Genomic DNA, 7671 nt, shown 5'->3' with positions numbered 1-7671 from the left:
GTGCGTCATGTAGGCCTAAACTCAATTGAATTAATAATTTGTCAATTTTCTGCTGCTAACCCAGCTGAGTTGCCAGCTGCCCTACATAAACAAATACGTTTGCTCAGGTTGAGAGGCATCGCATTGCAATCGCCATAATGCATATCAAGTTGCTGCATGCCATACATCGCCAGGAGATTGAGAGTGAATCTCATTGAGAGGAAAAGTCTAATCAAAAAGCAGAAGCTTAAAGGTGCACTGTGTAATATTTTTAGTATTTTATTTCCAGAATTCATGCTGCCCATTCATAAATTACCTTTTTCATGAATGCTTGCCATGACCTTCCAATTCCAGGTACTGAGAAAATGGCATTTTTATACATGAAAAGGATATTCTCCATTGTCCGCCATTTTGGATTTCTAGAAAAGGATTAGATTTCCAGACATTTTTAGCTGAAAAACTTAATGTACTCTGGTCATACTAATAAGTATTAGTTTATTACTTTGTAAATATTCATGAAAAGATCAAATTTGGCAATAGGCAGCAGTTTCAATGAGTAGCATGCAATACCTACTCTGGCCACAGTTATACACAGTGCACTCTCGATTGCTTCCACACAATTTCTGGTACTTCACACAGAATTCTCAGAACATCTCACCCATTTCCCAACTCCCCAATGTCACTGAACACGAAACACAATTCCTTCTTTACACTTATATTTCAGTTTTAAAACACTCTTTTCAAAACACTACACACAATTATCTGGATTACACACAATTTTCATGAAGAAAATCCCTGGTTGTCGCATTGAACACTGTCATTCAAAATACTAAAATCAACTGCCATATAATGTTCACTTCCTCATCGCATGCAAACTCTCTTCATACCGGTTTACAATCTGAAATCATTACCCCATAAGTAGGCTACAGGCATTGCATGTGATATTGATGAAAACATGAGTGGATGCCGTGAGAAAACACATTTGCTTAGTTTTTGAGCTCCAAAATACGTTATATAAGAGTTCACTTTCATGTGGTTACCCAATATTTTTCAAAAAATGAGTGCAATTTTTTAATGTCAGAAAAGTATGTAAAATATATTTTTTGCCACACATCTGTGTACTCCGAGTTTACAGTTTTTCTCGATTGCTTCCACACAATTTCTGGTACTTCACACACAATTCTCGGAACATCTCACCCATTTCCCAACTCGCCTAACCAATGTCACTGAACACTAAACACAATTCCTTCTTTACACTCATATTTCAGTTTCAAAACACACTCTTTTCAAACCACTACACACAATTATCTGGATTACACACAATTTTCATGAAGGAAATCCCTGGTTGTCACATTGAACACACTGTCATTCAAAATACTAAAATCAACCGCCATACTATCTTCACTTCCTCATCACATAGGCAGACTCTCTTCACACCGGTTTACAATCTGAAATCATCTCCCCATAAGGACACACATTGAATGTGATATTGATGAAAACATGAGTGGATGCAGTGAGAAAACACATTTGTTTAGTTTTTGAACTTCAAAATATGTTATACAGGAGATCACTTTCATGTGGTTACCCAATATTTTACAATAAATTAGTGCAATTTTTCAAATGTCAGAAAAATATGTAAAATATACACACATCTGTGTACTCCAAGTCTAAAAATAATATTTCAGAATTTTACTGCAAAAAAATACCCTCTTTAGTACAGTCTATCGAGTCTCCTATTTTAATATTTCCCACTCTCGTCACTCTCTGTGAGTATTTTCCTTCCAGTTGGGGAAATAGCGCCCCACCCCCTACCATTGGGTAACCATCTGGTGAAACAAAGTACTACACGTCTCTCGATGTTAAAAAAAAATCTGGTGCCAACGCGAGTTGGCAGCCATAAAATTCTGGAGTTTTGAAAAAAACGAATGCTTGACCAATCATATTGCTCAAAATTGGTCACGAGATAAATCATCTCGCCCGTCTATGATTTGCCAAGGAGGGAAACGGATGATACTTCAGGATCGGCAGCCACTTTATCTGCCTGTAGAAACTACATTGAACAGACTACGGGCAAAATAGTCACAGTTAAAGCGCGTGATTATGGTGATTATTAGATGGCATAATGTGCCACCAGGTCCAAAATATATGCATCATGCCACTTCTCTGTGCTCTGCTGTGCTCTGTTTCAACCATGTGCATCAGGGTTATTTTTCAATGGGTTTTGGTTTAGCACGTTTGCGCTGGAAATCGCCATACATCTGGCAACCATAGAGAGGTCGCACACACAACATTTGACATTCGATACAAGACGTTCACGACTCAGAGCAGCCGGTTGAACCTAGTCATCAGTAGAATAACTGTCAAGTAGTCAGTCAGTGCATGGTATCCGGTGTCTGTCTGTGTTATTGCATTCTGTTCTGTGGGGCATTTGAACTGGCGCTTAAGGATGAGACTGAATTGTGTTTAGGGGGCTTGTGGAGCATCTGGTGTTGTGCGTAAAGTGCAAATTCTTGCGGTGTTGCTTGTCACTACTCCAACTCTGAACAGACATAGTATTTTTCTTGTTATTTATTTCTTAACAAAAGTAGTCGCACTGCATGATCAAGAGCTGTAGCTGCGCTCGTGGTGTGCTGTCCAAAACCCTTCCCGTGCTTCGCCGGAGTTCTGGGCAGTTATATGCCTTCCTGGTTCGCAAACATGCAATGCATCTCATAAATTATACCTTATTGATTTTATTCTCATGGCCAAACTTTCTGCCTTGCTTGTTGTCCCAGCCAGCCGCCGCTACTGGTTAATAATTATATTATATTATATTATATTATATTATATTATATTATATTATATTACATTACATTATATTATATTATTTTTTTTGTTCTCCCTGGCTTCCTCGGAAAAATAACGCACGCCACGCCACTGTGTCATCGTCTCTCTCCTGACTCCTGGTGACTAGCACTTAGTGCTTTCAATTATCCCACTTGCTTACTCTCCTGTGCCTAATTACTACACCTGTGCTCACTCTGCTCTGCTCCATTGATACACCTGTTCTCACTCTGCCTCCTCATTAGCCAGCCACCTGCACTGCATTCACTCTGCCATTAACCCCTGTATATAAAGCTCTTGTTCTCAGTTCCTCTTTGTCAGACCGTCTGCTAACTTGTACCTGAAACCTGTTCGCTGGCCTCCTATCTCTGACTCCTGAAGACTAACCTGGACCAACCTGATTCCCTGCTTGATCTTCTGCCCTGGAAAACCCGACCTGCCTTCTGTTCAACGACCACCCTGATCTCCAACCCCGGTAAACCGACCAGCCATTCTATCTTCTGACCAACGATTACTGCCTGCCCCTGTCTGTACATCTGCCCTGTGTAATTTGCCTTGTTTTGTGTGTGTTCCCCCCCAGGACTCCCGGACCCTCCACCACCAGTTCCATTGGACGCATCTCTGTCTCTGGGGGGACACACACAAACAGGCTCCCGGACCCCTGCACTCTCCTAACTCCCTTTACCCTGAACTCTTCAATAAACTGTGAGAAAACGTGACGCATTTGTGGTCCTCCTCTGTCTGGTCCTGACAGTACGGTCTGACCAGCATGGACCCAGCGCACGGTACATCCAACATGGAGACCTCCGACCCTGAGCCACCGACTGCCATGGAGCGACTGGAGCATGCAGAGGGAGAAGTGCAACGAATGACTGGAGACATTAAATCACTGATTCAGCTTGGTCACCAGCAGCGCCAGCAGTTTGATCTGCATCGACAGGAGTTTCAACAGCAGCGACAGGAGTTTCAACAGCAGCAAGAACAGCTAGCCCAGGTATTGCAAATACTTTCCAACCTGACCTCTCCGCCCGTCCATGCTCCTGCTCCAGCTCATGCTCCCACTCCAGCTATGCCGGCCTCCGTACCTGCTCCGTCTGCACCACCTTTCCTTCTTGCTCCAGCACCTCTTCAGCACCCCATTGCCCCAGTCCACAACGTTCCAGTTCCAGTGGCCCCTCTTCAGGCTCCCGGTGCCCCAGAGCCGAAGATTGGCAACCCAGAACGCTTCGACGATGACCATCGCCAAGTGAGGGCATTCTTAACCAGCTGCCGGCTCCAATTTTCACTACAGCCTAGAACCTTCGCCACAGAGGGTGCCAGAGTGGGGTACACCATCACACACCTGACAGGCCGGGCTCGGCTGTGGGGAACCGCTGAGTTTGACAGACAGACACCAGCCTGTGCTTCTTTCGATGCCTTTTCTGAGGAGATGTTGAAAGTTTTCGACCTGGGCTCATCAACCTCGGAGGCATCCAGGGCCCTGATGACCATCCGCCAGGGGAACAGCACAGCGGCGGACTATTCCATTGACTTTCGCACCCTGGCGAGGCGCAGCTCCTGGAACGAAGCAGCACAGGTGAATGCTTTCCTCCAAGGCCTAGCAGACTACGTGAAGGATGAACTCGTTTCACACGACCAACCTCCCACACTCGATGAGGCCATCAGCCTTGCTGTTCGGATCGACCGTCGGATCCAGACCCGCCGACGGGAGAAGGGACGCTTCACCCAGCCCTCTGTCCGCACTCGGAGTGATTCCGCTGCTCTGCCCCCCGTCTCAGCTGCCCCCCAGAACCAGCTAAACCAGCCCGAACCCATGGAGATAGGCCGTGCCTCTCTCACTCCAGCAGAGCGTCAGCGCCGCTTCACGTCAAACCTCTGTCTTGCGGGGGTGAGAACCATCGTGTCGCCACCTGCCCAGCAAAAGCCGCAGCTCACCGGATGTAGGAGGGTTCCGGCTGAGCTCAATGAACACCCATTCCTCCACCGGCTGTAAGCCTCTTTTTCAAGTCCGTCTTCTCTTCTCCCATACCACCCACACTTTGCCCGCCCTGATGGACTCTGGTGCTGAAGCCAACATTATGGACCCTGAACTGGCTCGTCGTTTGGGTCTGGAGACCCATCGTCTGCCCTCTCCCATCCCAGTCTGTGCTCTCGATGGCCATCTCCTCGGTACAGTCACCAGCATCACCGCCCCGGTCTCAATGACCTTGTCAGGTAACCACCAGGAGATGATCTGCTTTCACCTGCTTCGATCCCCAAACCAACCACTTATTCTGGGCTACCCATGGCTCCGCCGCCATAACCCTCACCTCGACTGGATGACCGGGACAAAAAGGATGGAACCCTCCGCCCCTGCATCGACTACCGGGGTCTTAATGACATCACTGTCAAGAATCGCTACCCTCTTCCTCTGCTCACCTCCGCTTTTGAGTTGCTCCAGGGAGCCACGATCTTCACAAAATTGGATCTTAGGAATGCTTACCATCTGGTCAGGGTGAGGGAGGGAGATGAATGGAAGACGGCATTTAACACCCCAACTGGCCACTACGAGTACCTGGTCATGCCCTTTGGTCTCACCAACGCCCCAGCAGTGTTCCAGGCTCTAGTAAATGATGTCTTGCGGGATATGCTGAACAAGTTTGCCTTTGTGTACCTTGACGACATTTTAATATTCTCCCAGAACCTGACCGAACACACCCGCCACGTCCAACTAGTCCTCAGTCGTCTCCTGGAGAACTCCCTGTATGTTAAAGCAGAAAAGTGTGAGTTCCATGCTCGATCCATGGCCTTCCTGGGCTACATTGTGGCAGAGGGGAACATACAAATGGATCCAGCTAAAGTTTCAGCGGTGACTTCATGGCCCATACCAGAGAACAGGAAAAAGCTCCAGCAATTCCTTGGATTTTCCAACTTCTATCGCAAATTCATCCGCAACTACAGCACAGTAGCCTATGCCCTCACTGCTCTGACCAGCTCCAAACAACCATTCGTCTGGACCTCAGCAGCCAATGAAGCCTTTGGTGTCCTAAAATCACGGTTCACCTCTGCCCCCATTCTCCAGATGCCCGATCCAGACCAGCAATTCGTTGTGGAGGTGGACGCCTCTGATGTGGGAGTTGGAGCAGTTCTCTCTCAACGAGCAGCTTCCGATGGCAAACTCCACCCCTGTGCATTCTATTCTCGCAGACTGTCACCATCAGAACGCAACTATGATATCGGCAACCGTGAGCTGTTGGCTGTCAAGCTTACCATGGAAGAGTGGCGCCACTGGCTGGAGGGTTCAGTGGTTCCATTCCTTGTCTGGACTGACCACAAAAATCTGGAATACATACGCACCGCTAAACGACTGAACTCCAGACAGGCACGCTGGGCTCTGTTCTTTACCAGATTCAACTTTACCCTCTCATACCGTCCCGGAACGCAAAACACTAAGCCTGATGCCCTTTCCCGCCAGTTCCAGAAAGACGACATGCCCACAAACAACAAAGCACCCATCCTGCCCAGTCCCTGTGTCATTGCCGCTCTGACTTGGAATGTTGAGGAACAAGTACAGAACGCTCTTCTTGATCAACCTGGCCCCAGTACATGTCCTGATGGCTGCCTCTATGTCCATGAAAACCTGAGGTCTCAAGTCATACAGTGGGGTCACAGCTCCAATCTCGCATGCCATCCTGGGTCCGATCGCACCTATGACCTTCTCAGCCAGCGGTTCTGGTGGCCATCTCTGAAGGAAGATGTGAAAGACTTTGTCCGTGCTTGTGTCATCTGTAGCCAGAATAAGACATCCAATCAGCCCCCTGCCGGCCTACTCCAGCCTCTGCCCGTGCCCATGCGACCCTGGTCCCACATCTCTTTGGATTTTGTCACGGGTCTACCCTTATCTGATGGAATGACTGCTGTGCTCACAGTAGTAGACCGTTTCAGCAAGATGGCACACTTCCTTCCCCTCCCAAAATTGCCATCCGCCAAGGAAACCGCCCAGGTGGTCTTGGATCATGTCTTTCGCATACACGGACTGCCAAAGGATATTGTCTCAGACCGGGGTCCGCAGTTCACGTCCACCTTCTGGAAGGAATTCTGCCACCTTCTAGGAGCTACGGTCAGCCTCACCTCTGGTTTCCACCCCCAATCCAATGGGCAGTCAGAACGGATGAATCAGGAGCTGGAGAAGGCGCTCCGATGCATGGCATCTGGCAACCCCCGAGCCTGGGCGAAGCAATTGTTATGGGTAGAGTACGCCCACAATTCCCTCACCTGTTCAGCCACTGGCATGTCTCCCTTTCAATGTGTGTATGGATACCAGCCGCCACTCTTCACAAGCCAGGAGAGAGAGGTCACCTGTCCATCAGCCCTCGCTTATGCTCGACAATGCCGCCGCACCTGGTCTCGGGCCCGTGCCACACTTCTCAAGTCTGTCACCAGCTACTCTCGTGGGGCCAACCGTCGGAGGGTTCCGGCGCCGGCCTACCATGTGGGCCAGAAAGTGTGGCTTTCGACCAAGGACCTGCCACTCAGGGTTGAGTCACGGAAGCTTGCTCCCCGGTTCCTTGGACCATTCCCGGTCGACAAGATTATCAGCCCAGCTGCCTTCCGACTCAAACTGCCCAAATCCATGAGGGTGCATCCCACTTTTCATGTCTCCAAGATAAAGCCTACTCACGAAAGCCCGCTGGTTCCAGCCGCACCCCCTCCACCTCCACCACGTCTCGTTGGCGGAGGCCTGGTCTACTCCGTCCGTCGTCTGCTCCGGTCCAGGCTGAGGGGCAGGGGAATCCAGTACCTAGTCGACTGGGAAGGGTATGGCCCGGAAGAGAGGTCTTGGGTGCCCGCCAGACGAATTGTAGATCGGACACTCATCGCTGATTTTCA

Source organism: Engraulis encrasicolus, chromosome 12 (genome assembly GCF_034702125.1).
Source record: "Engraulis encrasicolus isolate BLACKSEA-1 chromosome 12, IST_EnEncr_1.0, whole genome shotgun sequence".
NCBI classification, from domain to species: domain Eukaryota; kingdom Metazoa; phylum Chordata; class Actinopteri; order Clupeiformes; family Engraulidae; genus Engraulis; species Engraulis encrasicolus.
The sequence above is the reverse complement of the archived record's forward strand: the minus strand, read 5'-3'. Positions refer to the sequence as shown.